Genomic DNA, 9960 nt, shown 5'->3' with positions numbered 1-9960 from the left:
ACAGCCAAGGAAGAGTATTGGGTGTCGGTAACATTGCTATATCTTCCGAACATTTCATTTCAAAAGTTTTTCTTGTTGAAACCTTGGACTACAACTTGCTATCCGTATCACAACTTTGTAAAATGGGCTGCAATTGTATTTTTACTGATGAGGGTGTGACCGTCTCTAGAAGGAGTGATGGTTCAATTGCGTGTAAGGGTGTATTAATGGGAAAGCTTTATGTAGTAGATTTCACCAATGATAAAGCTCAACTTGATACATGCTTAATCACAAAGTCCAACATGGGTTGGTTGTGGCACCGCCGCCTAGCCCATGTTGGTATGAAAAATCTTCACAAGCTTCTAAAAGGTGATCATGTCATTGGACTAACCAACGTTGTGTTTGAGAAAGATAGGCCTTGTGGAGCATGTCAAGCGGGAAAGCAAGTTGGGTCAAGCCATCCCACCAAGAACATCATGTCAACAAGTAGACCATTGGAACTACTTCATATGGACTTGTTTGGTTCTATTGCCTACATAAGCATCGGCGGTAACAAATATGGCTTAGTTATTGTTGATGATTATACACGTTTCACTTGGGTATTCTTTTTGCATGATAAAAGCGAAACTCAAGGGGTCCTCAAGAAATTCTTAAGGAGAGCTCAAAATGAGTTCAACTCAAGAATCAAGAATATTAGAAGCAACAACGGGAGCGAGTTCAAGAACACTCAAGTAGATAACTTCTTGGATGAAGAAGGAATCAAGCATTAGTTCTCCGCTCCCTATGCACCTCAACAGAATGGGGTGGCGGAGAGGAAGAACCGAACGCTCATTGAGATGGCAAGGACAATGCTTGATGAGTACAAGACCTCCGATCGGTTTTGGGCCGAAGCGGTCAACACCGCTTGTCACGCCATCAACCGACTATATCTTCATCGCCTGCTAAAGAAAACTCCTTATGAGCTTCTCACCGGTAACAAACCTAATGTTTCATACTTTAGAGTCTTTGGGAGCAAATGTTACATTCTTAACAAGAGAGCTAAGAGTTCTAAGTTTGCTCCTAAAGCTATGGAAGGTTTTCTACTTGGTTATGATTTAAACTCACGTGCATATCGAGTATTCAACAAAATCTCCGGATGTGTTGAAATCTCATGTGATGTGGTGTTTGATGAGACTAATGGCTCTCAAGGAGAGCAAGTTGATCTTGATGAATTAGATGATGAAGAAGCTCCAAGCGCAGCCGTAAGGAACATGTCAATTGGAGATGTACGTCCTCAAGAATTAAGCAATGATCAAGATCAACAATCTTCAAACAAGGCATCTCCTCCAACTCAAGATAACGATCATCAATAAGATGGCAATAATCAAGGGGGAGGTGTTGAACAAAATGAAGAAGAAAAGGATGACGAACAAGAGGAGTCAAGAAATCAAGTGCCACATCCTAGAGTGCATCAAAGTATTCAACGAGATCACCCCGTGGACAACATCCTTGGTGACATTGCAAAGGGAGTAACTACTCATTCTCGAGTTGCTAATTTTTGTGAACATTACTCTTTTGTCTCTTCTTTTGAACCTCATAAGGTGGAAGATGCTCTACAAGATGCGGATTGGGTAATGGCCATGCAAGAGGAACTCAACAACTTCAAAAGAAATGAAGTGTGGTCATTGGTGGAGCGACCCAAGCAAAATGTTGTTGGAACCAAATGGGTGTTCCGCAACAAACAAGATGAAAATGGTGTGGTGACAAGAAATAAAGCACGACTTGTGGCAAAAGGTTACTCTCAAGTTGAAGGTTTGGATTTTGATCAAACTTTTGCTCCCGTAGCTAGGCTTGAGTCAATTCGTATTCTTGTTGCCTATGCTACTCACCATAATTTTAAGCTCTATCAAATGGATGTCAAAAGTGCATTTTTGAATGGCCCAATCAAGAAAGAGGTATATGTAGAGCAACCACCGGGGTTTGAGGAAGAAGCGTATCCTAACCATGTTTACAAACTCCATAAGGCGCTCTATGGGCTAAGCAAGCACCTAGAGCATGGTATGAATGCCTTAGGGATTTTCTCATTGAAAATGGTTTTAAAATTGGTAAAGCCGACTCTACCTTATTCACTAGAAAAGTTGGTAATGATTTATTTATTTTCCAAATATATGTTGATGACATTATATTTGGTTCTACTAACAAAGGTTGTTGTGATGAGTTTAGTCAAACAATGGTCAAGCGATTTGAGATGTCTATGATGGGAGAGTTGAACTTCTTCCTAGGATTTCAAGTCAAGCAACTCAAGAAAGGGACATTCCTATATCAAACCAAGTACACGCATGACATACTCAAGAAGTTTAACATGGAGCATGCAAAGCCAATCAAGACCCCCATGGGAACAAATGGATACCTTGATCTTGACATTGGAGGTAAATCCGTGGATCAAAAGGTATATCGATCCATGATTGGCTCACTGCTTTACCTTTGTGCATCTAGGCCCGATATTATGCTTAGCGTTTGTTTATGTACAAGATTTCAATCCAATCCTAAGGAATGACATTTAAGAGCTGTTAAAAGAATCTTGAGATATTTAGTTCATACATCTCACCTAGGTCTTTGGTATCCAAAAGGTTCAAATTTCAAACTAGTTGGCTATTCTGATGCGGATTATGCCGGATGCAAAATTGATAGGAAAAGCACATCCGGGACTTGCCAATTTTTGGGTAAGTCCCTTGTATCATGGGCATCCAAGAAACAAAATTCCGTAGCTCTTTCCACGGCCGAAGCGGAGTATGTTGCAGCCGCACATTGTTGTGCTCAACTCTTGTGGATGCGACAAACTCTAAAGGATTACGGTTATACTTTTAACCGTGTTCCACTCCTATGTGACAATGAGAGTGCCATTAAAATTGCCGAAAATCCTTGTGAGCATTCTAGAACCAAACACATAGATATCCGGCATCATTTCTTGAGAGATCATAACCTTAAAGGAGACATAGAGATCTCTCATGTGAGAACAAACGACCAAGTTGCCGATATTTTCACTAAACCTTTAGATGAGAAAAGATTTTGTGCATTAAGGAATGAGCTAAACATCATTGATTCTAGAATTTTGGAATGAAGTGTAGCACACCTGCTTGTCTAATGGTAAACCTCTTAACAACAAAATGATTTTCAAAATATTGTATGCCTTGTTTGTGAAAATCTTGGATTCTCTTGATCGTTTGAATCGAATTGGTTAACATGGTCATTTTATATGATGTTCTCTTGAAAAAACCATGTATTATATCCCAAATATGATATATCATATACATCCAATATTATCTCTAGGTTATTTGAATAATTGGATAGATTAAGTGAGAGCGGAGAGAGTCTGCTGGCTGAGAGCTCCTGGCGGACTGTCCGCCAGGCCTGGCGGACAGTCCGCCAGGAGGTCTCAGGGTCAGCCAGCAGAATAGGGCCACTTCTTATCTCTAACACGTCTTCTTGCAGCCCCACTACCTCATGTCCATGGGTGTGTGTCCTATAGGTTCTCCTCCTTCTTTAGGGCTGCTCCTTCTCTCCCCATGCTCTCTTCAAAGTATGCCGCAACACCAATAATGTAGTTCGCGCTCACGCTCGGGCAAATCAGCAGAGCATCAACAGGATTGAGCGCCACCTTGGCATTGAGGAGACGGATTGGCCCGCATTTCCACCTTTTCCCCCTAGGGATTTTCCAGCTGAGTGGGAGCATTATGATGTAGATGATGATGATGATGATGCGGATGATGAGTGATTGCTGCTCCTAGCTTCCTTTTGTCTTTTCTCTTTTTGGTGCTTGATGCCAAAGGGGGAGAAAAGATTGTATCCTAGTGTGTTCTTAGAGTCACGGTGAGCTTGAGTGCCGTTAAAAACTTATTTGGATATTTGGATGTATGTGAGACTATATGTTTATTGCTTATCTCGTATTTGAACTAAGTTGGGTTGTAATAACTTATTTATGGATGATGCTATGCTATGATTGTGAACCTATTGCTTATCCTTGTTTATCTAATCTTGGTTATATCTCATCATGGTGCTTTGACTTTATTTGGTTAGCTCATTATAAAATGGACTTCATGTATATCTTGTGGATGCATGGTTTTAGGGGGAGCTCTTGCAAAAATTTTCCTCTATATTGTGAATGGTTTTAGGGGGAGCTCTTGCAAAAATTTTCCTCTATATTGTGAAATGACATCCTCAAGCTCTTTTGAATTCATTGTTTTTATAGTTTCATTTTGGTTGTCATCAATCATCAAAAAGAGGAAGATTGAAAGTGCATCTAGGTCTAATGACCTATTTTGGTGATTTATAACAACCTAAATGTGTATCTAATATTTCAATTGAGAATAATGAGCAGGGGTCAAAGAAACCAAAAAGGAGAAAAGAAGAAGAACCAATTCCGACGATTCGTTAAAATTGGAGAACGGTACCGGTTCAAGAAATGTGGTTCAAGCGAAGATAATTCTTTGTTTTATATTTTCTTGAGTCTAGGTATACCGTACTATCAAGGGGGATGTGCAAAGTGTGTGGTAGAACACAAATAAACCAAATCTGGAACCCATGCCTTGAACAGAAAATTGCAAACCCGAGTGGTCCTGGCGGACAGTCCGCCAGGACACTAAAAACAGCCTAACGGCTAGTTTTTAGTGAGGCTCTATATATATACCCCTTCGACCCCCAACGAAAAATAACCGGTCAAACTGCATAAGCTGAGCCTCAAGCACATTCTAAGCACTCCAAAGCTCCCCAAAGTGAAACCCTAGCTTCCCCACTCCAAATCTTTGGTCTAGGGTTTGATTTGAGCAAGATCCAAGCAAGATTCAAGTTCTTCCCAAGAGATTCACCTCTCTTGGGCATCTCTTGGCTCTCTCCATCGCTTTCCACATCTATTACTCTTGGAGCTTGGCTCCTAGACGGTTAGAGGTGCTCAAGAACAACCAACTCGTGGTGTTGTTGGATTGAGAAGTTTGTATTACCCTTGTTGCTAGTGAAGAGCTCAAGTTTGACCTTTGTGGTTGCTTGAGAGAGGAAAGGGTTGAGAGGAACCCGGTCCTTTGTGGACTCCTCAACAGGGACGTAGAATCCTTGAGTGGATTCGAACCTCGGGTGAAAAATCTTGTGTCTCTTGTGTTTGATTACTTCACTTCATCTCTTGCACATTTGTTATACTTGCTTTTTGTACCTCCGTGTAGTATTCTTGCCCGATCTACTTGTATACCTATCTTGTGCTAGATTGCTTCCGCATTTAGTGTTCCTAACTTGTATTAGAGCATTTCTATTCAAATAGATTTTGTATACAAGTTTTAGTTTTCAATCGGTTACATTTCTTACCCGAGACGTCCTAGCGGACATTGGAAGTGCCCAGCGGACAGTCCCAGCGGACGGTCCGCCAGGCAGCCTCGGACTGAATTCTTGTGTGCAGGTTTTAAGCAACGATCGCCTATTCACCCCCCCTCTAGGCGTACTTTCACCGGGTGCGCTGCTTAGGTCTAGCCAGCAGCGTGTAGGGTGACGGATTTATCGGTGTCTGGCCATCTAACGCAGGCATGCGGATGTGGCTTTAGGAAGTGCAAGGAGAAATCCCATATCAGCCTCTTGGCGCCACTTTTTGTGCCGCTTTACTTCTTGGAGGCTTTGCTGATGCGCTAGCCTGCCTATAGATCCATGTTGACACCAGGTGTTATGGAAAATCTTTTGAGGAAATCTTTATTTGGCATTACGTTGGCGTTGACATTGGTGATGTCTTTCGGTGCCACTCTCTCCTTGGAGATAATATCAATATCTCCTCACACTCATGCGCTAGGCAGAGGTTTACGTGAAAAGACTTGACAAGCAACACACGATCCGAACATTAAGTTTCTATAGGCAGACGAGAGATGTGATGGATTGGTACTGCGTGAAGACATTATAAGGTTGAAGCGGGAACGAAAAAGAAGATCGAAGCTTAGTCTTCTAGCTTTCTTTCTTTATTTTATAGCTTTCTTCTAACTTTCTTTTTTTGCTTTACAGCTTTCTCTCTTGTTTTTTGTGAAACCCCTCATTTGAGGTCTTATAACTCTTTTGGTTGTAGTCATTCACATGTGAATCAAGGCCGGAACTTTTTCCATAATCTTAAAAAAATGAAAAAACCCCACTTAATGTAGCTAACAATCACAATTCCAGAACTTGCCTTTTTTCACTCAAATAAAAACTTAGCATATTTAGGCATTTAAACCCTCTGATTTATAATCATTCTAACCCAAATTTTGATCTCAGCTTCCTCTCAAGTTGAAGTACATAAGCTCTAGTACAGCTTCTATATTGGGTCTTCACCAAAAATATACACAAAGTCTTAATTTTTCAAGGCCTTAAACATGATCACTTGGTCACATTTTTAGACTTAAAAGGAATTCAGCTTAAATATTGATTTCCCAAATATTTTACTCACTTTATCCTTTGATCTCAAATACCTGCTGACAAATAGTTGTTAAACTTGTGTATAGTCCAAATTGAAGTACACGAACTATATATTTTAGGTTTTGAAAGTGTTCAGAAATAAATAATTTAATTCTACACGACCCTAAACATGGTCACACAACGTTGCTCCTAGGACTTCAAATTTTCAGCTTAAGAAAACAACATATTTATCCAACTTGAACTACAAATTCGAAAAAATAGCTACTTGGCTGCCATTTGTTTTTTTTGACTCGACCAACATTATCATAGCCTACTTTTCAATTTTAAATTTTACACCAAACCTCTTGATTTGAGTTGGTCATGGACTCCAACATGTTCTACATAACATCCATTACATTTATTATGTTGGGGTTTTCTCCATTTCATGTGAACAATTTATTCTAAAAGCCACTCCAAAATGCTTAAATGATCATATACCAACATTATGTGCCCTAAATGTATATTGATTCTTGTCTTGCTTGCAATCTCGCAATTTTAATATCTCATTGTTTACCATAACAAACTATTGATAGAGACCATGCCGCAACCGCCGCCGCCGCCCTCCTCAACGCACCGCCAGCAGCCCTGGACCTGGCCTCGCTGCCGTCGCCGTACCCACTCGCCCACTGCCTGCCGCGCATCTCTTCCCCTGCTCATTGACGAAGGCTCGCCCCGCTGCCGATGAAGGCCCACGCCTCTCTTCCCCAACCCTCAACCGGCCATCGCGAGGCGTCTCTTTCACCCAACCCACGGCCAGCCCTCGCTCCCCGGCGTCGCCCACTGCCCGCCGATGAGGGCTTGCCACGAATCTCGCCATGGAGGATGGCAACAGGACCAATGAGCGCACCGATCGACCACCGCCACCAGAATCTTGCGCTCCTCACCACTGACAACCACCGCTCCCTTCGCCTCCTCCACCTGGGGCATCTCCAGATGTTGCGCCGCCACCGACATCAGTGCCGGTGCCTGTGCGTGCTTCGGCGGTCGCGTTGACTGCGCCATCGTCACCCCCACCACCGCCGCCGCCACCTCATCCTCCGCTGATGGTGTAGGGATGCGGAGTGGATCCCATCTGCTCCTCCGTATATCTTGCACATGCGGCAAAGCACGGGCGTGCTCCTCCGAGGCTTTTGCTTTTGTTTGTTTTCAGTGTTGCTGACTTGTGTTGTTGGTTGAAGATGAGGGAGCAAGGGCGAGGCAGACGGTGAGCTCGTGGGTCGACCAGAGCGATTGGAGGAAGGGGATGGATCAGGAGCTTGAACCTGATGTGTGGCCATTCTCAAAATCAGGCCCCTTTATTGTTTGTTGATTGTGATTATTGTTTTTTCTCCATGCGCTTGGTTATCGGTGCTGTATCTCATGGTTTCAGTTCAGCTGAATTTACACGACTAGGACCAGCATGTACAATTGGGGATCCTAGGTTGATTATAGGTCCTGCTACCTTCCTTTTTTTTATAAATTTCTCATTTTATGTGATATGCTCAAAATGTTTTATATACATAATGCTTGTGGTGTTAGTGAAATAATTTGCACATGCTGACATGCTAATTTCTCTTGGATATTGGCATGTCAACTTTACCTGGACATAAATTGGCATAGATTTTTAAGTTGATTCATTCCTCATTTGATTGAACTTGTGCTGGCAATTGGTAAAGAGTTCAAGACAATGCAATAGCCAATTTGGTTGTATAAACACAATACGCTTCTTTTCTTTAATCCAGTTATTTCTTGTAGATAACCTATGTATGTTACTTTATCTCATATATTGTCATGTGTGATGTGGTTAAAGAATAGCAGCTTCATAATGGTGAATTCTATCGGATATCTTTTATCAGCGCATACACCATATTATCTTGGGTTCTTAGTTGCAGACTAATTTCTCACAATGATAACAGGCTATTATTCAAAAACACAATGGTGCATTGCTGGAAACTACAAATGAAACCCAAAGGGTGCCCAAGAACGTAAATTCATTCCATCAGAAGGAAACACATTCAGGATGTCTTTCTGCCATGTCCGATGAAACTCCTAGGATGTCCCTGAAGGTTGAGATCTGTGAAACTCCTAGGTCTCATCAGAGCTACTGATACTGATAACATTACTGAATAAGAAATGTAACTATTCTTACGTCTGAAGATGTTGCTGCTCTCTGTCCTCTCTCTCTATTGTAGAAAGTAGTAGCTGAACCAGTTTAATATTTTGGATGTTTAGGCTTCATCATTCCAGTTCTTCAAAAATAAATGATGAGTTGCAGTCTTCAGCTACTTCCGTTGCAATTAATGTGGAAGAGTTGACAAATAAGAACATTACTGGAACTTGTGCGCAGAATGAAGAACAACAAACTTTAGATCCTGCCAAGGATTTTGAACAATGTGGGGTATCAAAAGAAGATTTCTTATATCCTGAACAATCAAAGGAGGATCCAAAGTGTCCAAAGAATGACAATGTGGCTGCCATGAAAATTTCAATATATGATGAATATTCTCTGTTCCAGAGCTCCAAGGATTCTATGTCATCCTCTAACAAGATAGGAGACAGCGTGAACACACCATCTATGGAGAAGTCCGTGGAAACTGAGGCAACTATTCATGCCACCAGAAAGAAGATACTGAAGAACAATGATTCAGAACTGGAGTTCCTAAGCTTGTCCTATTGGTTGAAGCCTGCAAATCCTAAGAAGCCAATTAGAGATGAGGCGTTGACAGGTGACAAGTCTCATTCAACTAAGAGTTCAGATGAGGACAGGCCTATTATTGGAATGGTCGCAGCACACTAGAAAGATAAAGAGCCAGTAAATTTCACTCCTGAATGGTTTGATGGAAATGGCATCCCCAATTCAACAAAGAAGTACAAAGAAATAAAGTCTGCCTCTATTTCTCTTGATTTCTGCTAACACTCAAGTAAAACGGACTTACCTAGAGTAAATAATATTTACATGGGCAGGATCAAAAAGTGAATTGGCATGCAACACTATTTGGAGAGAGGCTTGAGAAGGCTTTATCTGAAGAGAAGTTACTCTCTGAAAGGTTTTTAGATTTGCATTCAATTTTGCATTACATTTCATTATCATCAAATTGCATGTAGCTCTGCCATGAGTTTTGTTGAAACCCTTAATAGTGTAGTCTTACGTTTTCTTTTTTCCCTTTCAGTGCTCCAACAGGAACTGCTTGAGTGGAAAGACGTCTCAGTTTTTGGGAGCGGAAGATAAGAAGAGTCATACCGCTGAATCTAACCGCCTATATGCTACCGTTTATGCATGAAAATTTTTGTGCTCCACGAGTTACAGAAGCTTTCAGTATAAGTAAAATTTTCCTGCTGTCATGCTCCTTATTGATGGCATTTGCACAGCCCTCTGTCCTCCAGTAGGTAGCATCCAGATGTGATGTTTCAGTTAATTGCTTTGTGCTTTTCTCAATGGTTTAATATAAAATTAACATTGATATAGTTGCTGCCGAGGTTCACAAGTATTGTTGGCAGCTCCTACTGTTCTGTTTTGCTTGCGGTGGTATCTATTTTGCCTGGCTTCATGCTTGATTGGCATGCTTC

The 9960-nt window shown here is 41.4% G+C and overlaps 1 pseudogene; it reads left to right on the top strand.

Annotated features, from left to right (window-relative positions):
- Window positions 1–2350: 2350 nt before the first annotated feature.
- On the top strand, window positions 2351–9674 carry LOC112893359 (annotated as a pseudogene).
- The last annotated feature ends 286 nt before the right edge of the window (window positions 9675–9960 follow it).

Source organism: Panicum hallii, chromosome 5 (assembly GCF_002211085.1).
Source record: "Panicum hallii strain FIL2 chromosome 5, PHallii_v3.1, whole genome shotgun sequence".
In the NCBI taxonomy this organism is placed as follows: Eukaryota; Viridiplantae; Streptophyta; class Magnoliopsida; order Poales; family Poaceae; genus Panicum; species Panicum hallii.
Note: the sequence above shows the minus strand (reverse complement) of the source record. Positions and strands in the feature narration are given on the sequence as shown.